Below are 22366 nucleotides of genomic sequence, written 5' to 3' on the forward strand. Positions count from 1 at the left end.
ATCTGTTGGAGGTACTTCTAGAAGAGACCTTGCTGGGTCCAAGGGGATATGCAGATGTAATTTGATTAGCAGTGCCAATGCTTCAGCAATATATGAAAGCTCCTGTTTTCCCACAGCATGGCCAATGTGAGGCAGGAGATAGAGGGGCTCCAGGCTAGACATTTACAGCTGGCCTCCTGTTTGCCCTTCCTGGGGTGAGAAGAAGTTGTGCTCCAGGCCGGACATTCATAACCAGCCCCCTGTTTACATTTCCTGAAGCAAGAGATAAATGGGCTCCAGGACTACATATTTATGACTGGACTCCTGTCTATATTTTGAGATGTGCACCTCAGTATAAAAACCAGCAACAGAAATAGGGTAAATAACTGGACACTGGACATTTTTATGGCAGGGACAGAGTGGGACTAAACCCTGTGAAAAGATCAAGGGGTCATACATTTCCCACCCTTGGGGCACATGTGCAGAAAGGCTCGTTGGGAGTCAAAAGGGAGGGGGCACCACCCCATAATATGTGATGCTAAGGTCATCCCATAGGCCTCTGGGCTGTAATCCATCTTGGAAAAAAGTTGCACATGCACGTTGGGGAGGGTCCTAGGGCAGGTCAGGTGTGGAAAAGGAAACCAGATAATTGGCCAAAGGTACACAAAGACCCAGAAGAACTGCCCTATATAAATGACTTAACCTCCTCTTTACTGTGCTCCTCCTCATTAGGGAGGACACCCACACCCTTTGTCTCCAGGTGTGCATCTCTGCCTTGCTTCTATCTTAACTAAACAAACTGTTTCTCTGTGTGCTCTCCCACTTGTTGTTGTTGTGCTGTGTCTCTATTAATAAACTTTGTACCTGTTTTTACAGTTTTGCCTCCATGAGAAATGCATTTTTCACAGGGGGCAAGAGCCAAGGGGTGGTGGTTAGGATTCCTGGTTTTCATCTAGGCTACCCAGGTTCAATTCCTGGGCACGGAATTAAGATCTTGCTTCACGCCACCACTCACTGCTGCCTCTCCAAGATTAAATGGACTGTTAGATCTGAGATCTTTAGCTATCCCAAAGATGGAAAATTGTAGATTATTTTACATTTATCTCATTGTGTATGAGATTGAGCACCTTTTCAGAAGTTTAAAAAGCTAATTGTGTTTTTTTGTCAACATCCTTTCATGGCATGAACTTCTTAAAAATCACTCAGGCTGCAAATTCCTCCAAATGTTTCCTCATGAGAAGCCCTTAGACATGGACTTTCTGGGTCAGACTTTTTACTCTTTAAACGTTGTCTTTACATGTTGCCAGCTGACGCTCCCTCCACAATGCAGACCCGAACCCGTCTCGCTTCAATCATCATTGGCTTTGGGGCTCATAGGTGGAAATGGCACCTGTACGTTCTCACAGGTGGAAGCTTGCACCTCTAGGTATGGGGGCGAGGGTACCCTGGCCTGCCAGAGTAGCCAGCCGGCCCCGCCCCGTCACCTTTCGGCCACGCCCTCGGCGCCACGGTCCCGCCCCCGGCTGTGAGGCCCCGCCCCGTGCCCCAGCTCGCCCCGCTGAGTGCCCCGCCCGCCTCACTGAGTGCCCCGCCTCCACCCCGGAGAGCGGCTCCACCCTCCCGCCTATGTAGCCCGCTCCCAAGGCTGTTCCGCCTTGCTCGCTGCCTGCATGCCCCCGCCCCTCTGCGTAACCTGGCGTCACTCGTCACGTGACGCCCGGCAGTGCCGCGAGGGGTCGGCGGTGGCTCTCGCTCCCGCTGGCACGGTGTGTGCACGGGTGATTCCCGCCGAATGAAGCGCACTGAGGCGTGATGGCGAGGGCCTAGGGGAAGGCGCAGACAGGCCTGGACGCCGCCTGTAGCTGCCTTCGGCCTCCCGGCCTCTGCGCTCTTTCCTGCGCCGTTGCTAGGCAGCCGCATCTGGGCGCGGGAGGCAGGGCGGGCTAATGCGGAAAGGTACGGGTGCCGGGGAGGGGCTGTGATTGCAGAGGGTCCGGGTGTCTGGCAGAGGGCTATGGAGCAGTACTGCATCCTGGACCGCATTGGGGAGGGCGCGCACGGCATCGTCTTCAAGGCCGAGCACGTGGAGATGAGCACCCAGCCCTTCCTCCTTCGGTTCCATTGAGATCTACCCGTTGTCCCGACCCACGCTTGGGCTCCTGCCTCCCCGCAGCTTTTCGTGGCGTGCTCCCGCCTCCTTTGCTCTCTTGAGTGGAGGCCGTCCAGCAACCAGCGGTGCTTTCTTCGGGCGAGTGCCCCCTAGGAGGGTGGCGTGGATGTCTCTGAGCTGCTTGCTCAGCGCTGCGCCTGCTGGCCCTGATTTCCCTCCAGCCCGGGGTGGGGGGCGCGTCCCAACCCCACGAGGGCCTCAGGCCTCGGCGTCGCATCCCCTTTTCCAGCCGGGGATGGGCCTGCAGTGTCTGCGTCCTGTCCCAAACAGACTGGAGAGATCGTTGCCCTCAAGAAGGTGGCCCTGCGGCGGCTGGAGGATGGCATCCCCAACCAGGCCCTGCGGGAGATCAAGGCCTTGCAGGAGATCGAGGACAGTCAGTATGTGAGTGGGGCTGGTGTTCTGAGGTGCTGATTCCCGCCCTCCTCCACTCACTCCCACTCTGAGGTCCTGCAGTCACTCTGTTCACTCATTTGCTTCCTCACCCCTCACTCACTCCCTTTTTTCTCCACTTGTTGTTCACCCTCATTCACTCAGTTACTTCACTCATTCATTCCCTGTCGTTCACTCACTTATTTCTTCGCGTACTCATTCGCTCATTCACTAACTTATTCCTTTTTTCTCAAAACACTTGGTGATTTCTGATGATAATGATAATTGCCACCTATTGAGCTCCTGTTATGTTCTGCATGCCAGGTTAACTGCTTTATGTATATTGTCCTTCTGAGTTTCGCCCTCTGCTCCGCAAGGCACGCTCAGGCTCTCCCTATCTCAGGCCAGGGGAGGAGGCGCAGCCACCAGCTTACGGGTGCTCAGCTTGTTCCGCTTGTCTGTGGAGGCTTTGGCCCAGGTCTGATCGCAGAATCAGGACGGTTTAACACTGGGGCCTCCCATAGACTCTACCCTCTACTGGCTACTGGCAACACAGAAACCAGCCCCTACCCTGCTCTTGAGAACTGAAGTGTGGTAGGGGAGATGGCCAAAGGCTACAGCGCCCATCTGGCGTGGTTTGTGCTGTGACAGGCCTGGGAGGGGCTGTGGGCACATGAGGAGAGACACCTCACACACCCAGTTTCATTCTCTTTGTGGTATTCTCTCTTGTCCATGTCCTGAGTAGAGGATGTGCTTAACTTCCTGGGAAGTGACAAGGGTAGGTCCACCCACCTAAGGGTGGGTTATACTCTGACTTGTTTCTTATTCTCTGGAGATGTCCTTGATATATTGGGTGACACAAGCATGTTATAAAACTGTGTGTGTCATCTTGGTTTTGTATGAAAATATTTTGTATATATATACGAATACATGCCTGTGTGTGCCATGTCTCTTGTAAAGTCTGGTGGAATAGACTCCTAAGGTTGACTGTAGGTGATAGGATTTTTCTCTTGCTGTTTTTTTCATTATAATTTTGGGTATTATCTAAATGTATTTGTTTGTCCCAATCTGTAAAATGAGTGTCTACTACCCTCAACATCAGAAAAACAGCAATATGGCCATTCTTGTTTTTTGAGGAAAGTAAAAGGGCTTTGCTGACAGCTTGTGTGTGGGAGAGGTGGAGGGCCCATAGGAAGCTGGTGATACGGTCCCATGTCCTGTGCATCAGCAGGCCTGAAGAGTCTATCTTTAAAACACTCCAGATCTTACCCTGGCCCAGGCCATCCTCACCTCTCATCAGAACAACTACAGCAGGCTCCCCTGCCCCCCCGCCCCCCCGCCACTGCCTCCACTCCACAGTCAAAAAATGTACATGAAATCATCCACTCCCTGGCTTGAAAAGCTCCAGAGGCTTCTCTTCACTCCGAAAGAACTGTCACCATCTGCTTCCACCCCGCTCCAGCCTCTTTTTTCATTCACAACTTCTTAAGTGTCTGGCCCGTGATAAGCACTGTCTAGGCTCCAGGAGTGCAGAACAGAGCAGCCTCCTTCCTGTTCTTGCCTCCGGGCCTTGTGTTTGCTGTCCCCTGGCCCAGAGCTCCTTCCCAGACGCCTTCTCTTCTTTCTTCATCAGAATCTTCATCAAAACACCCTATACGTTTGTTGTTTGGTCATTTGTCAGTCATTTGTCCCCTGAGCTCCTTCAAGTCCTTCGGGACCCACCAGCCCTCGCTCCTGTTCACTACTGTGCAGCCTGCCCTTGTGACCTCGTGGGCCCTCAGGAAGTATATGTGACATGTCTCCTGCTCTCCCAGTGCTGGGAGTTGTGATCACCTGTGTGTGTGTGTGTTTCCAGGTGATTTTCCAGTTCGTGGGCTGGGTGGGGGACCAGACACTGCCCTAAGTCGCCTTTCTTAGACCTCCTTTTCCCTGAGTGTTTACTGGAGCATTAGAGTAGGGACTCGCCTTCTCCTGGGAGAGGGAAGCAAGAGATCACCAAGCTCCCTGATTCTGAGCTCAGATCTCATGCCACCATCTCTGCCTGCCTGGTCCTCTGTTGGTGCAAGGGCTGAGGGTCCCAGAGAGAGTCTGAGCCATGTGAGTCTGGAGGCTGACGGGATGCCCCGCTTGCAGGTGGTATAGCTGAAGGCCGTGTTCCCGCATGGCGCAGGCTTCGTGCTGGCCTTCGAGTTCATGCTGTCAGATCTGGCTGAGGTGGTGCACCACGCCCAGAGGCCGCTGACCCAGGCGCAGGTCAAGAGCTACCTGCAGATGCTGCTCAAGGGGGTCACTTTCTGCCATGCCAACAACATTGTACATCGGGTCAGTTCCAGCATGGGCTGGGGTGGGACCGGGGGGGTGGCTGGGCTGTGGGTAGGCCAGCCCTTGATGAAGGGCATGGTTAGAAAAGGGACAGAGGGGGCAGGGCCTATGGGTAGGAGGCCAGGGCTGGGGCCCTGGAGGAGGTCAGGTCTTGCGCTGACCTGGGTGCCCAGCCTGCCAAGTCCTCCTGTCCCGAGGTCCTGTGGGGGCTCTGGAGGAACTGATGCCTCTTTGGGTGCTCTCAGGACCTGAAACCAGCCAACCTGCTTATCAGTGCCTCGGGCCAGCTCAAGATAGCGGACTTTGGCCTGGCCCGGGTCTTTTCCCCAGATGGCAGCCGTCTCTACACGCACCAGGTGGCCACCAGGTAGGGAGGACCAGTTCCCAAGCAGGACCTGGCAATAGACAGGCCCCAACCCTCCTGCTGGGAAGAGATGCTTCTGGACCTTCTGTCCAAACAGTGCTCTTGGGGCTGGTGTGGGGGCCAGGATGACCTTCCGAGGCAGCTTCCTGACAGACCGGTGACCTGGCTGTGACCACCTGCCCTCCTCTCACAGGTGGTACCGAGCCCCTGAGCTCCTGTATGGTGCCCGCCAGTATGATCAGGGTGTCGACCTGTGGTGAGACGCCTATGGGCTGGGCAAGGGGGAGTGTGGGTCGTTGGGTCACCTTTTCCTCCTGGGCATTGAGGTCTCTAAGCCATTTGCGGGTTTTCCTGCTGTGAGCTCTAGGTTGCCATGGGGGTGTCTCCCCTGGTTAGAGTATCTCTGAGGAGTTTGGGATCAGTGTTCCTCCCCATGACAGTTTTGAGCTGGGAGGGGTCAAGTGGGATCAGAGTGGTTGTCCCAGTAGGAAGCTTCTGGGCTGAGGTCGGGGAGGTGGTCCGAGGCATGGGGCGTCTAAGCTGCTATGCAGGGGGTGATATCCCAGGATGCAATGTTCCTGAGCTATCTAGAGGCCTGGGTCCCTGGATATGAAGGCCCTGAACCTTTATTTGGGGTAGGATGGTTTGTATATGCCTAAGAGTTTGAGATTTGGGGGCCGTTTTGGAGTCTGCCCCAGAATGGGAGGAGGTGGCAGTGTGTCCCAGAATGTGAGGCTCTGAGAAGTCTCAGAACGGTTGAGGGGTTGATGTGTGTTCCAGAGTTGAGGCCTGAGAGCTGTTTAGACAGGGGGATATGCTCTGTGTTCTAGGCTTGAAGTCTTTGACTGTTTGGGGATCTGTATCCTTAGCTATGAAGCCTGAAGGCTACTTTGTGGGTATCTTGACCACAGTGTGAGGTGTGGGTGCTGGTGTGGGGAGATCTGTTTCCATGGTGTGAGAGCTCTGAGTTGTTTGGGTTCTGTATCTGCAGGGCTGTGGGCTGCATCCTGGGGGAGCTGTTGAACGGGTCCCCCCTTTTCCCAGGGGAGAATGACATTGAACAGCTTTGCTGTGTGCTTCGAATCTTGGGCACCCCCAGTCCTCAAGTCTGGCCGGTTTGCAGGGGCCTACAGTGGGAAGGGGGTGGGGGCGGGTGGCTTCTATTACCCCAATAGCTAGTGACTCCCCTGCCCCGCACCTTCTCTCTCGTGGCCCCATGCCTCCTTGACTTGCCGGACCTCGGTCCTGGCCCAGCGTGGGGTCTCCTCCTCCCCTGCCCTGCTGGAGGTGCGAGGGCCAGGGCCCAAGCTCTATCCCTTCCCACCCGTCCCCAGCACACACGCATCCAAACCGAGCTGGGCATGGAGCAGGCGCCTGAGATGTAGAGGAAGCACTGAAGGACTGAGTGAGCACGTGATGTCATGAGTGACATGTGAGCAGGGGTGCATGGATGGGGGAGTGATGAGTGAATGGGAGCAGGTAGGTGACAGGGAGCGAGAACTGACACCTTAAGGGGGCTGGCGGGGTGGGTGCCGGCCCTGATGGACCCCCTTCTCCTCCAGGAGATCAAGGACCTGCCTGACTACAACAAGATCTCCTTCAAGGAGCAGGCTCCCGTGCCCCTGGAGGAGGTGCTGCCCGATGCCTCTCCCCAGGCCTTGGACCTGCTGGGGCATTTCCTCCTCTACCCTCCACGCCAGCGCATTGCAGCCTCCCAGGTAGGGTGACACCCGTTGCCCTGACCCTCCTCGTCCGTGTCCTTTTGACCAGGCAGGTTGAGATTCTCAGAACCTGTGATGGGCTGGGACCAGAACCCCTGGAGCCAGGGTTAGGAGGGTGCAGGGCAGGTGTGCCTCTCCTGAGTGGACCCTAGAGCGGACCCTAGAGGGCAGGTGGCCAGGGGTGGCCCATTAGAAGGGCATGCACACGTCGCAGAAGAGCGAGTCTTGGGTTATTGGTGACTCACTTCTTCGTCCCTTCATTCCTTCAACAAGAATTTACTAGCATCTGGCACGTGCTGAGCATTGTCCTGGACCCTGATCCAGAGTGAACAGACGTGGCTTGTGCCTGTGGGGTCTCCACCCTGTGGTGAGGCAGGGCCGTCAGTCTGTGGGAGCCGAGGGGAGGGATGTTGGGACTGACTTTGGGGTCATGCAAGGCTTCCTGGAGAAGGGCAGGTTTAAGCATGGGGAGCTGTTTTCCCAAGAGAAATGATGAGCAGAGGCCTGGAGAGGAGGACCCAGGAGGGGTGGGTCGTGGCTAGAAGGCAGGAGAGGAGGGGAGGACCATGGGCTGATGGCTGATGGTGTGAGGGCCTCTGTCAGGTGTATCTGTCCATCTGGCCTCATGGCAGCCTCCCCTCCCTGCCCTCGGCACTAGCAGTGTGTGTTTACACATGCCCCTGGCGAGTTCCCATGTCAGCAGCACCTTCAGAGTGTACTGAGGCCAACTGACCACCTCTCAGCCCCCTGCTGCTGCCCCCATTCTAAGCGCCCCCCCCCCATTGCCTCCCAGAATCTGCTTCTCCTGCCCATTTAGTCTTTCCTCCACGTGGCAGAGAGAGGGACCTTGTCCAGGTAGGCTGTCGCATCCTCGCCTGCAGGGCCCTCCTGGGGCTCCCTCAGAGGAGAAGCCAGGTCCTAGTGGCCCACAGCCATCACACATTTGGGGCCATCACCTCTGTGACTCTGCCAGCTCCCATTCCCCTTGCTCACTCCCCTCGGGCCCCAGGGCTTCTCCATGTCCTGGGGGTCTGTGCATTTCTGTCCCTAGGCCTCACTCATTCACCTTTCAGGTCTCTGCTTGAGCGCCACCTCCCAGGGGCCTCCCTTCACCATTCTTCAGGCCTGCAGCCCCTCCAGTATTCCTCATCCCCCCCTCATACTTTCTCTTTCCCACAGCACTAATCATTTGATGCACTGTTTGTCTTACTTCTTTATCGTGTTTATTACCCCCACCCCTCACTATGTGGAAAACTTGAAGGCAGAGCTCTTTGTTCTGTTTACCGCTGCATCTCCTGTCTCTGGAGCAGTGCTCAAACAGTGAGCGCTCCGAGGTGTTGGAGTCACCTGAACGATGAGCAGATGAAGGAAAAATTCTCTCCAGGGCAATGTTCACATCTCCTCCTCGGAGGGAAGTGGCTGAAGCTGGGACGGGGAAGTGACCAGTTTCCTTTTGCTGCCCCTTGCTTGCTACCCTCAGGCCTTCCTGCACCAGTACTTCTTCACAGCTCCCCTGCCTGCCCACCCCTCGGAGCTGCCGATTCCTCAGCGCCCAGGGGGACCTGCCCTCAAGGCCCCCCCAGGACCCCCCCCACGTCCATGACCTCCACGTGGACCGGCCTCTCGAGGAGTCGCTGTTGAACCCGGAGCTGATTCGGCCCTTCATCCTGGACGCTGAGACGTTGGGCCAGGCCCCACAGGCGTGTCCCCCCCTTCCCTCCCCAGGACAAGCCAGGCCTCTTGTTCTTCTGCTCCGGCCTGATTCGACCACAGTGGTCCTGCTCCTGGCCAGGCCATCCAGCCTCAGCAGAGGGGACCCTCGGCCTGTGCTGTCGGCCTCCCGTCTGTTGCTGGTAACAGATCCATCAGAAGGAGGCGGTGAGCTCCGCTGCCGTGCCTGCCATGGGGCTGGTTCTCTAGTTGCTGCCTTCCTGGTCAGGGACAGTCCTGGTGGAGCCGTTTGGGGGAGCGCTGAGTGTAGGATGTCCTCATGTCGGAAATCCAAGTGGGAAGGAAAGTTTGGTTTGATTTTGTTCTCAGAGACATTAAACACTAGTTCACTTTTGAGATTTATTATAAAAACGCCCGGTAGTTCTACGTGACGTATGCCCCTCTTCCTTTCCAGTTGAGGGAAGTGGCTGAGGTAGCATCATCCCCTGGCCCTTGCTTCTCTGTGGTCACTGGGAAAGTGGCCCCATTCATGGCGACTTTAGTCTTGGGAGATTGCTAGGTGCTTCATGTGACAGAGCTCCCTTTTGGAGGTGAGTTGGCAGAAATCAGGACCCAGGAATGGCTCAAGTTGGGGACCCAATAAGTGACCCTCCACACCTTGAGCTGGTTTACCAACATCACCCTCAGGATACGGGTGAGCCTGGACCACATGGGCCTCCTCTTTACTCAGAGATACTGGGCAATAAGAAGACAGACATTCCTGGAACTCATTTGTTAATTCAGTAAATCCCAATATAATCTGAACTGGCTCTTGTTTTTCTTATTAAATAATTTGGTAAGCCAATTCTAAAATATATGCGGAAATGAAAGGGTTAAGAGGAGGCAGAAGCAGAAGAAAAGGCAAAAAATGATGAAAGGACTTACCCTATCAGATACCAAGACTATCATAGGGCTGTAATAAATAAGCAATGTGGTATTGGTTCACAGATAGATAAAAACAGATAAGTCAGAGAAACTTATTCTTAGCAATCTTGTATTCTTAAAATATTCATTTTGTGCTCATGTGGCTAAAATTCTGTAAGCACTGCAGTCACAGAGGTGACTAACAGTGCCACAGTCACTGCTCTCCAAGCTCCTAGAGGGCACAGCACAGTAAACTCTAGTTGTTGCTTTCAGGGAAGAGTCTGAGTGTCCCATATGTCTTTAAAGATGTTTTAAGGATCTGGCCTCTGCCTGTTTGTCCAGCCACATCTGTAGACTCTAAGCTTCAGTCTAGCTCAATTTCTGGTGTCTCTCACCTTCTTATGAACGCAAGTCTGTACCCAAACCCTGACCACTGACCCTCAGCCAGTTCCACTCACAAAGACTCTTAACGCTTACTCCACCCTGACATTGACCCTCACCTTTACCTTAAACCTTACACTTAACCTGACCCTGTCACCCTGACCCTGACATATACACTGACTCTCACCCTCACTCAATTCTTTGCCAGCCCCTTCCCCACCCATGCCTGGCTTTGATCTTGGCATTGACTCTGACCCTCACCCAAACTCTGACCCCGTTTGACCTAGAACTAAACCTTGTCCATGAACTTGGCTCTCATCTTAACCTTAACCCTGAGTCTCTAATTGACATTCCTCTTACCTTGATGCTCATTATGATCCTGATCCTGACCATTAACATGTCCCTGACACTTGCCCTGAGCTTGACTTATCTTTGACAATGACAGCTTCTCTCACACTGATTGTGAATACTGTGATAAATGAGATACTCACCACCTTCAATCTGATTCTGACCCTCAACTTCACTCTGCCCCTAGACTGAATCCTCACCTTGACAAGGACCATCATACTGACACACCCTGCCCTTGAACTTGCGCCTTGATGCTGAACTACACTGTACACTCAAGCTGAAACTAGTCTGCACACCAAGCCTGACCATGATCCTGATCCTGACCCTCATCTTGACCTAGACCTCAACTTCATCCTGACCTGGGTCCTCATCCTAATGCTGAGCCTCACACAGAACATGGACTCACACTTGGCTGTCACCATTGACACCCTAATCCCATCATGACCTTGAACCTAATCTAGACCCTGACCCTGAATTGAATTTCACACGGACACTGACTTTCATTATTATGATGACTCGTCCTCAGCCTGATCGTCACCTTCATCTTGACCCATCCTCACTTTGAAACTTAACCTTGAACTTGATTTTGACTATAAACCAAACTCTGACACTCTGTGGTAAGCAGAATAATGTCCCCCCCCCCCCACCAAAGATGCCCATGTCCTAACCTATGAATACATTGCCTTACACACAAAAGGGACTTTGCAAATGTGATTAAAGCGTACAGACTTTGAGATGGAAAGAGTGTCCTGGATTATGCAGATTGGGCCAATGTAATGGGGGTTGGGGGGAGGGAGAGTTGGAGGAGGAGGACTTAATTCCTTCCAGCAGCAATAGAAAAGGGACCCACCTTGACTTTTAATTGACCTTGACCTTCACAATGACCATCATGCTCACCCTGACCCTGACACTACCTCACATTGATCTTGACCCTGAACCTGACACTGACTCTAATCCTGAACATCAACCTCACCCTCACCTTGACCCTGAATCCTACACGGAACTGGACATCCACTGTCAACTTGAATCCAACTTTCAATCTTACTTTCACCCTGACAATAACCATCATCCTAATCCTGACATTCATCCTCTCACTGATCCTCTCTAATGGAGCCTCAACTTGATCCTAACCTTGGCTCTCACACTGATCTTGAACTTGATCTTGAACCTAACCCTGGATCTAAAATTTCCCTCATAGTGATCTTGTCCTTGAACCTGATTCTGACACCATGACCCTGACCATTGTCTTATCTTGATCCTTAACCTGACATAGAATTTTACCTTGAACTGGACACTCACCCTCACGCTGATTCTGATCTTCATCACTCTGTCTCTGATCTTACCCTCATCCTGACTGTGACCCTGGCTGCTCTGACATTGAGCTTGATCATGACCTTCCCCCTTACACTAACTCTGATCTGATCTTGGCCAGGGCCACGACCAAAACCAGGGTGAGGTCCAGGGTTGGGGCTAAGGCTAGGTAGGGTGAGAGCCCGGGCAGGGGCCCTGATGAGGGAAGTACCAGGTTAGAGCCAGGGCTTGGGCAAGGGCCAGTGCCAGTGTAAGAGGGAGGCTGAGGGTCATTCTGAAGGTGATTGTGAAGGCCAGGGTCAGGGCTAGGGCAAAGCTCAGGATGAAGGTGTGTATTAGGGTGAGTCAGGGTCAGGTGAGGGTAGGGACAGGAGTATGGTAGATGTCAGATGCTAATGAAATCAAGGGTGATGATTAGGGCGAGGTTGAGGAAGAGGGTCAAGGTCTGGATAAGGGCCAGCACCAGGGCAAGGGCTCGGGAGGTGCTGGGTTCAGGGGCACCACAGGGTCCCGCGTGAGGGTCAGGGCGAAGGTCAGAACGAGGATGAATGTCAGTATAAGGGGGTGGGCGAGGGTCTCAGCGAATGTCAGGACAAGGGTTAGAAGCCAGTCTAAGGCCAAGTAGAAGCGGGGCTGGTGAGCGGATTAGTAGAAGTGGGTGTTCCGAACGGAAGCGCGGAGGCTGGGCGAGGATGAAGCGAGCGGGCGGGGCTCGGCCTGCGGGGGCGGAAGCGCAGCGAAGGCGTAGCCCGACCCAGGCAACCACGGGGGCTGGCGCCGTGGAGCCGCAGATGGGTTTGCCCGAGCTGCTGCACGTCTTCTCCTTCTTGGAGGCCCGAGACATGCTCTGCGTCGCCCAGGTGGATAAGGTAGCGCGTCCTGTCCCAGGCGGGAGGCAGGGCTGGGCTCCTGGTCACTGGCGTGTCCATGGTCGGCCCGTCCCCTCGGAGCCTCCGTTTCCCAAATCTGGGAGGGGGCGTCGGACGGCCCTGAATCCGCGATCTGCAGAGGACGCTCTTGGCCCCCGGGGTGGCGACCTCGGCGACCTATGAAGGGGTTGCTCTGAAAACCTCTTATCCCTCTGTTCCTCCGTCTGTCGGTGTGTCCAGAGCCCCCTGCGCGGTTGGCTTGCACTGGGCACCTGTGAACAGGGTTCACCCCTAAGATTGGCCTAGGGATCCCACCTCTTCTGGAATATTCTGGAATTTCCCTTCTGGGGCCTGCCTGGAAAGCCGTGCCCTCCCTGTGAGTGGCACCTCCTCCTGCGGGCTCCGCCTGTCCCTTCCCAGCCAGTCGAACTCCTGTACTGGCTGTGCTCCCTAAGTGCCTGTTTAGTGCGTTAGTCTGATCTGCGCTTCTGCCCCTGTTGTGCTCCGAGCTCTTCCTCCTCTGTGCTCTTACTCAGCACAACTGTGACTAAATGATCACATACTGTGCTTGTTAAATGTTTGCTTCCCCCCCACCCCCGCTAGACTCATTCTTTTGTCTCTTGCATCACTGTGTGTATAACCACTGTATGATCACTGTGTGTATACACTCAGCGTATGGCTTGATATTTAGTGTACTCTAAGTAAATGTTTGTTGAGTAAATGAATTTCTTTACTTTTAAAATACATTATTATATCATTTGACAAAAAGATTAATAAACAGACCCTTACCTGAATTGTGTAATTATAACTTAAATGTATCAAGTAAAATACTGGGTTGTTATCCCCATTTTTACCAACCAATAGGGAAAGTGAGTATCGTGCTGAGAGTGAATTGGCTGAGGTCACCCAGGTAGTCTCCCAGCAGATTTTGAAAGGGAGGTGCCTTTTACCCTTTGATAGCAGCAACTTCTCCAGGTTCTGGTTTCCCTGTTAGGTAAAATGAGGTCAATAAACCCTGCCTCACAGTGTCATCATGAAGATCAGCATCTAACAGAGGCATTCTCCAAGGTGGGTAACACCCATTTTGCAGGTTATATTACATATTATAATTTTATGTTAGGGAAGTAAGAACATCTCAGTTGGGTTTTGAACTGGGAACTATAGAAAAAAAGAATGCGGAAATCTTCTTACCTGGTTTGATTATTGCAAAATATCAACTTTACATTCCTACTAGCCAAAAAGATTTCTTAAGGACTGAGAAACTTTGATCTCGGGTGAGTGAGGGCTGTGGAAGTAGGAACCTGGGCTCAGACAGGGTGGTTGTTATTTCTGCCAGGGCCTGGAAAGCCACGTATCTGGCTGGGACCCTCAGTAGGTCTGGGCCACAGAAAGCTCCAGAGTGGTTTCTACTGAAGCTGTATAGGCTCCAGAACCCAGGGTGGCCCAGCTGGAGAGGCCAAGAAGTTCCAGGATGCAGGTGTGGGCCTGAGGGAGGGGGAGGCAGGGTACTGTGATCCCTTCCCAGGGCCACCTGAGCCTCTTCCAGATACTTCTGCAGAGAGCAGCCTGTGTGCCCTCCCCAGGTAGCAGTTCTGTTCCTCCACCTTGGCATCTCTGGGACATCCCTTTAGCCAGAGCCTTAATTTACTCCATTGCAGCAGCCTTCTTATGGGTCTTGCTGCTCTGCCCTCGTTTCCAGTCTTTCCTTCTCTCTCTCTCTTTTTTATTCAGTTGGCCCTACCACGTGGCTTACAGGATCTTAGTTCCCCAACCAGGGATCCAACCCGTGCCCCCTACAGTGGAAGCTCAGAGTCTTTTTTTTTTTTTTTAAATATTTATTTATTTATTTTGCTGCATCGGGTCTTAGTTGCGGCACATGGGATCTTTGTTGTGGCACGTGGGATCTTTCGTTGCAGTGCACGGGCTCTCTAGTTGTGGCGCATGGGCTCTAGAGCGTGCATGGGCTTAGTTGCCCCAGCATGTGGGATCTTAGTTCCTCGACCAGGTAGCCAACCCATGCCCCCTGCATTGGAAGGCGGATTCTTAACCATTGGACCACCAGGAAAGTCTCCAAGTCCTTCCTTCTCATAGCAGCCTAAAACACAGTTTGACTTGCCACTCTTCCATTCACAGTTCTCAAGTGACTTCTCACTGTTTTTGCCCTTCTGACTTCCAAGAGTTGGTCTAAGCCTGTCTCCAGCTCCTTTCTCTATGTTCTGATTAAGGCAACTTACTCATCATCTTTTTCATACTTCTGAATCTTTGCCCAAGCGGATCTTTCTCTCCCTGAAATGCTTCAGCCGTTTTCTTAGAGGATAACTACTCATCCTTCAGGAGTTGATCAGTAGTTACTTCTGAACCCCTTGGCTCCAACTGAGTTGGTCATTCTCTCCTTTGTCATTCATTATTTGGTGTGTTTTATTTGATGGTCTGAATTTGTCTCTAACTCCCCAGGGTGAGTGTTCTTGAGTGCAAGCACTGGGTCTCATTTAGCTCTCTGTCCCCTCCACAGGGCCTGGCAGGCTAGGCACTAATTGCATGTTGACTGACCAGCTACTCTTCTGGGTCTGGAATGAGGCTTCAAGGACCAAGGAACTGTGGAGGTGAGTGGAGGAAGAGCCAGGCCTGCTCAGGAGAGTATCCCTCAAAGGAGAGAGGGGTGTACTTTTCAGCACTCACTGCGTTTCTGTTAAGTAGACAAGAAGGGACAATCCACAGCCCTTACCAGCAGGAAACTCCTCCCTAGTTGGGGGTGTGAGACTTTTTTTATAGTATATTGAAATATAAGCGATTTTGTTAATCAAGTGGAGGTTGATGTAGGTGGGGGTACCAAACTCAGGGGCATAAATGTACAGCAAATTGAATGCAGCTGGCTGATAGACAAATCAATAGACAAATAAACCACTTTTATTTGATTTCAACTTTGGTGTAACAACATAGTTATATAAGCATGTTTGATATTAGAACTTAAATAAAATTCAAAAAATTAAAAGTAGAAAATAAAAAATATTTTAATCATTAAATTATTAAATTTTTCTTTTCTGTTCATTCCTCCTTTGGAACCTGACATCTTTTCTTTTGTCCCAAGAGGTAAGTGTCAGATCTTCTGCCTCTTGCAGAATATAGGACAGACTATATAACCTTGACTATCAACTAGGAGCTATATTTAGTTTTAGTCTTTCCTGATGGAAAACAACTGTTCACATGAAGTTTCCTCCAAACATGGAGGGAATCTTTGCTTGATGGTTTTTATTTTTAGAATAACTGTGAATTGATATATTTGAGAATTGTGGAATGCCAATCTTACCATATTTATTTTTCAGTATCATACAGCACTGTTCTGTTTGTTGCTTTTTATTCATTTTTTTTATTGCTAATAATATTAATTAGAAAAATGATGTTAATCTCTAGTCAATTTTGAAGTAAGGGAACTTTTATTGGATTTCAGTCTTTATCTCTACAATTTGGGGGATGTACTCTAGATAGAACATTCAATTCTGGAAATTGATTTCTCTGTAGATAAGTGGACAAGAGAATGTCTTGCCAAATGTGATTCTCAAAGACATTGTGTCACTAGAAATAAATGAGTTGACTCATAGATTGGTGTAACTATTTGTGGAAGCCCTTGGAGGGCAGTTCTCACAGTTGGAATGGGTAGGATGCCAACCCTAAACCCTAGTCTTTGTTCTCATCTTTAAGCTGGGGTAGGATAAGCTGGGGTAGGAATTTCCCTTTGAGTAACATAAGCAATATATTTCTTTCAGCAGTTCAAAAAATCTCTTGTGCAGCTTATCACCTAACCCCCACATACATACATGTGTTACCATATTGTGTGTACCTCCAGGTTCCTCAAGCAGATTCTTCAGCTGTCTGCAAGCCAAGTCACGAATGGGTTTTCGGTTCATTACTATTTTATAGTTTTTGGTGCTAAACTCTTTTTGGCATACAGTCATTCTTTGGGATGGTATCCTTGACCCATGTTCATAAAAAAAACACTGGGTTTATGTTTCTGGAACTGGGACAACTGCAACAGCATTCCAGGAGCATCGTCACATGCACGTGTCATTTCTAATGTTGTACCTGTCATGAGTACTAGGCCCCAAAACTCTCCAGGCCCATAGGAACTCTTACGGACACAGTAAATGAACATGGTTAACCGGTCATATGTTTTTAATATGTACTCTATAATTCTAATTTAAAACACTGCAAGTTACTTCTTTAAAATGCTTCATGACCTTTTAAATTCTGCCATCTCTTTAACACACTATGTGTTAGATTTTTGGTTAAAAGGAAAATTGCAAATATTTGCTTTTGTTTAAGGTACAAATATTTTTTTTTTGTTTGTGTACAGTAGATTGTTTTGCTGTTAATTGCTATCTGAAAGGTTTTGGTGCCATGGTGTTTTTTCACTTGATACATCCTTGTATTTCAGAGGCTTGTATTTCTCATACTTTACTCATGTGCACACTTTAGCCTTGTTGACAGTCTGCCCTTTTTTTGGTCAAATCACTTGGTGTTATTTCTTCTGAATATTGGTCATGGTTCCTACTTATGGTTTGATGTATAATGGCCTTAAATATGTAGAAATAGACTTCACTTCCACAAAGAAATGTTACCCCCCTTTTTCTTAAACCACATTATCTTCTTAGTCTAGCTTTTATTTTCACACTGTTTAGGTTGAGATATGGGTACAAGAAATTTCCCTTTCTGATTATTTCAACTAAAAGAAAATCAACAACATAAGAATGATGATGTGAGGCAGCTGATACTCAGCCTCTTAGTCCAAGAGATAAAAGGGATGGTGAAGGCCACGGTGGAGCTGAAAGCTCATTCTTTTTTTTTTTTTTTTTTTTCGGCTGTGCCATGCGGCTTGCAGGATCCTAGCTCCCCGACCAGGGATAGAACCCAGGCCCTCAGCAGTGAAAGCGCAGAGTCCTAACCACTGGACCACCAGGGAATTCCCTGAAAGCTCATTCTTGTCTGAAGAGTACTGTTCTGTGTGGCCCCAGATAAATTTTTCCAGGTGAGAATTTGATTTCAGTATAGTTAGATCTTCTTCTTTTACCTAATTAGTATGTGAAATCTCTTGATTTTTAAGTATTGGCAGCTAGTTCACATAGGCCAATCCTATGCAGGCCAGACAAGGTAAACTGGATGCCCATTCTGCCTGCAGGCTGTGAGTATGCTACTTCTGGTAGAAGGAACAGGGTTTCAGTGGGTACAGGAAAACCCATATCCAACATAAGCACTGGATCCTTCACAGTGTGTTAGAAGGTCACTGGTGCCTAGTACAGAGCCTGACACATAGGTGCTCAGTGAGTGTACAGGCTTTGAATGGAGAGAAACTCTTTGTGTTGTACTTATTGGGACCATGGGCTGTGAGCTACTTATTTCCCACCCAGCCTCATTTTTCTCCTCTGTGAGATATGACTGGAGTCCTCTGATGCTGTATCAACTCTGGTGACTGTAAATTTTGAAAGCCTTTGTCCATGAGGCCTCCCTAATCCTCTCCAGATGTTCACTCTCCTTGTGTTTTACTCCCATGGCACCATAGGCTGCCCCTTCTGAAACCTAGCAATTCTCTCCAGAATTTTAGTTTTACTTGTCCTCCTAACCACCAGCTGCGAGTACTCATAGGGCAAGGACCATGTCTCACTCACTTTGGGGTCCACAGACTAGGTGGGGATTCAGTATTCTCCATAGTGTGGATGAGCTAATGTTTTATCTTCAACAACCTTATAAGCGAGTTGCTGTCATAGAATTGACAGTAGTTATTGATACATACAAGTTAAGGATGCAGACTCTTGGAAAATGGTGGATTAATGACTTCTGAAAATTTTCTCCTCCGTAAAAGCAATGAGAAAACTGGCATAAATTGTCAAAATCAACTTTTACAGAACTCTGGAAATTAACCAGAGACTTACAGTAGTCTGGGAAATGTTTATTCAAGAAAAAAATGGCTTATTCTCAGTAAGAGCAGCAAGTGTTCACTTGCCCTGTTCCCATAACAACCTTCCAGCTTTGTGTTAGCCTTGAATACCAACAGTTCACAATCACAGTGAAAGCAGGAGCCGCAGTCACTGGAAGGGTAAGAATGGAATGAGAGATTCTTCAAAGCCTTATTCCCAGAGAATTGTCATTGTTCGACCTGTCTGGTGTTTCCTGGAAGAGCTCACGTGTAAGCTGTCTTTATTTTACCTTGCTTGGTGTTCATCCAATGTGAAAAACCTTTACCTTGGGGCATTTGTCAAAACAACTAAAGAGAATTGATTAACTTTTTAATTAGTCTTTAATCAGAGTTGATGAATGATAGTTAAGGAAACAATAGGCTAACCAAAGAGTTTAAAAGGAAAAGCTGGGAATGTGATGTCCTTAGGGGTTTTGGAAAGCTCCAACACATTCCTAGGAATCTAGAAGGCCAAGTGCTTGTGCAGGGCTGTGTGCTAACTCAGGGCAGATATAAAAGCGCTCTAAACTTTTACCTCTGGTTAACCTTGAGGTTCTGTGGAAGCAGGAAGTGAAGACTAAGGCAGAGAAGTCAACTGCCTGGCTGAGTGTTGCACACATGCCCCAACCTGCACATAGAGCCTTTGGCAATGACTAGGAAACTTAGTGGTTCCAGAAATTTAGGAAATCTCTGTCCTCTCATTACTGCACATTAATTTAACTGAGCAGAGACATAAGTGGCCCTACATAACAAAGAATACAGACTTTCAGAGTTACTTCAGAAACTTTTCAGAGTTACTTCACTAAACAAACCAAAAATAATAACGGCAATAATAACAAACCGGGGGTGGGGTGGAATCAGATTTCCAGAGTTCTACATTATGTTATTTAAAATGTTCAGTTTTCAACAGAAGTTATAAGTCATGCAAAGAAATAAAGTGTCGCTAATATGCAGGAAACAAAGCAAACAATAAAGACTGTCCCCAAGGAAGCCCAGGCATCAGACCTACTAGACAAAGACTTTAAATCAACTATTTTAGTATGTGCAAAGAACTAGAGGAAACCACGTGAAAAGAACTGAAGGGAAGTATGAGAACAGTGTCTCATTTAATAGAGAATATTAATAAAGAAAAATTATAAAAAAAATAACTAAACAGAAATTATGGAGTAGGAAAGTACAATATCAAATTAAAAATTCAAGAGCAGATTTGAGCAGGCAGAAGAAAGAATCAGTAAACTGGAATATAGGTCAGTTGAGATTATCCAGTCTGAGGAATGCAATGAAGCTGAAGATGAAGAAAAATGAATAGTGCCTAAGAGACCTGTGGGACACCATCAAGCATGCAAGCAACAGATAATAGGGAGTTCCAGATGAGAGGAGAAAGAAAGTAGAAAGTATTTAAAGATATGACTGCAAACTTCCCAAATTTGATGAAAAATGTTAATTTACACATCCAGAAGCTCAGTGAGCTGCAAGTAGGATAAAGTCAAAAGAGTTCCATGTCGAGACACATTATAATCCAACTTGAAAGCCAAAGACAGAATCTTGAAAGCATCAAGAGAGAAGCAACTCATCATGTATGGGACAACCCCAATGAGAGTAATGGTTGATTTCTCATAAAAAACCATGGAGCCCAAAAAGGAGTGTGCTGATATGTTGAAGGTGTGGGAAGAAAAAGATTGTCATCAAGAATTCTATATCCTTTGCTGTGCAAAAGCTTTGAAGTTTCATTAGGTCCCATTTGTTTATTTTTGTTTTTATTTCCATTACTCTAGGAGGTGGATCAAAAAAGATCTTGCTGTGATTTATGTCAAAGAGTGTTCTTCCTATGTTTTCCTCTAAGAGTTTTATAGTGTCCAGTCTTACATTTAGGTCTCGAATCCATTTTGAGTTTATTTTTGTGTATGGTGTTAGGGAGTATTCTAATTTCCTTCTTTTACATGTAGCTGTCCAGTTTTCCTGGCAACACTTATTGAAGAGACTGTCTTTTCTCCATTGTATATCTTTGCCTCCTTTGTCATAGATTAGTTGACCATAGGTGCCTGGGTTTATCTTTGGGCTTTCTTGTTCCATTGATCTATGTTTCTGTTTTTGTGCCAGTACCATATTGTCTTGATTACTGTAGCTTTGTAGTATAGTCTGAAGTCAGGGAGTCTGATTCCTCCAGCTCCGTTTTTTTTTTTTTTTTTTTTTTGCACAACAAAGGAAACCATAAACAAGACAAAAAGACAACCTTCAGAATGGGAGAAAACATTTGCAAACGAATCAACGGACAAAGGATTAATCTCCAAAATATATAAACAGCTCATTCAGCGCAATATTAAAGAAACAAACAACCCAATCGAAAAATGGGCAGAAGACCTAAATAGACATTTCTCCAAAGAAGACATACAGATGGCCAAGAAGCACATGAAAAGCTGCTCAACATCACTAATTATTAGAGAAATGCAAATCAAAACGACAATGAGGTATCACCTCACACCAGTCAGAATGGGCATCATCAGAAAATCTACAAACAACAAATGCTGGAGAGGGTGTGGAGAAAAGGGAACCCTCTTGCACTGTTGGTGGGAATGTAAATTGATGCAGCCACTATGGAGAACAATATGGAGGTTCCTTAAAAAACTAAAAATAGAATTACCATATGATCCAGCAATCCCACTACTGGGCATATACCCAGAGAAAACCGTAATTCAAAAAGACACATGCACCCCAATGTTCATTGCAGCACTATTTACAATAGCCAGGTCATGGAACCAACCTAAATGCCCATCAACAGACAAATGGATAAAGAAGATGTGGTACATACATACAATGGAATATTACTCAGCCATAAAAAGGAACGAAATTGAGTCATTTGTTGAGACGTGGATGGATCTAGAGACTGTCATATAGAGTGAAGTAAGTCAGAAAGAGAAAAACAAATATCGTATATTAACGCATGTATGTGGAACCTAGAAAAATGGTACAGATGAACTGGTTTGCAGGGCAGAAGTTGAGACACAGATGTAGAGAACAAACGTGTGGACACCAAGGGGGGAAAACCGCGGTGGGGTGGGGATGGTGGTGTGCTGAATTGGGCGATTGGGATTGACATGTATACACTGATGTGTATAAAATTGATGACTGATTATAAATAGATAAACAAATAAATAAATAAATAATTCTATATCTAGCAAAATGAAGGAGAAAATTAAGACATTCCCAGATTAACAAAAGCTCTGAGAATTTGTTGCTAGTAGACTTGCCCTACAAAAAATACTAAAGAGAGTCTTTCAGATTGATATGAAAGGACATTAGACAGGAACTTGAATCCACGTGAAGAAGTAGCACCAGTAAAGTAACCATATGGGTGTATATAAAAGGCAACATAAATGAATTCTTTTGTTTGTAACTCCTTTTTTCCTATGTGATTTAAAGGACAACTGCATAAAACAATAATTGTGACTCTCCATTGGGTACATAATGTATGAAGATGTAATCTGTATGACAATAACGGCATGAATGAGAGGGGCATAAAATGGAGCTACACAGGAGCTAAGTTTTTTGATACTATTAAGTTGCTATTAATCAAAACTAGATTGTCATAAATTGAGATTTTTATCCAGTAATCCCCAAGGCAACCACTAAGAACTAAAAGAATATACAGTTGAAGAAATGACAAGGCAATAGGACACAAGAAAATACTTAATACAAAAGAAGGCAGTAATAGAGGAATAGAAGGAAAAATGCATAGAAATAAGCAAAATGACATGTAAATCCTATCTTATCAGTAGTTGTATTAAATATATATGGATTAAACACTCCAATGAAAAGGCAGAGATTGGCAGAAGGGATTAAAAATATCCAAGTATATGCTGTCTACAATAGACACACTTTAGATTCAAAGATACAGGTTGACAATAATAGAATGGAAACATATACCATGCAAACAGCAACCAAGAGAGAGCTAGAATGACTATGCTAATATCAGACAAAACAGACTTTAAGACAAAAAGTGTTACTAGG

The 22366-nt window shown here is 48.1% G+C and overlaps 1 protein-coding gene and 1 pseudogene across 2 annotated transcripts in view; one reads left to right on the plus strand and one right to left on the minus strand.

Moving 5' to 3' along the window:
- LOC309633337 (serine/threonine-protein kinase WNK2-like) overlaps positions 1–22366 on the minus strand; it is a 256600-nt gene that overhangs the window by 63938 nt on the left and 170296 nt on the right. The gene's annotated exons all lie outside the window — the stretch shown is intronic.
- On the plus strand, positions 1654–17897 carry LOC309633781 (cyclin-dependent kinase 20-like; annotated as a pseudogene). The gene is made up of 10 exons (XR_014249580.1): positions 1654–2068; positions 2420–2533; positions 4664–4843; positions 5089–5210; positions 5401–5463; positions 6199–6322; positions 6770–6925; positions 8409–8806; positions 14924–15014; positions 17288–17897. The product of XR_014249580.1 is annotated as a cyclin-dependent kinase 20-like (transcript).

This window comes from Balaenoptera borealis (genome assembly GCF_965194805.1).
Source record: "Balaenoptera borealis genome assembly, chromosome: 8".
In the NCBI taxonomy this organism is placed as follows: domain Eukaryota; kingdom Metazoa; phylum Chordata; class Mammalia; order Artiodactyla; family Balaenopteridae; genus Balaenoptera; species Balaenoptera borealis.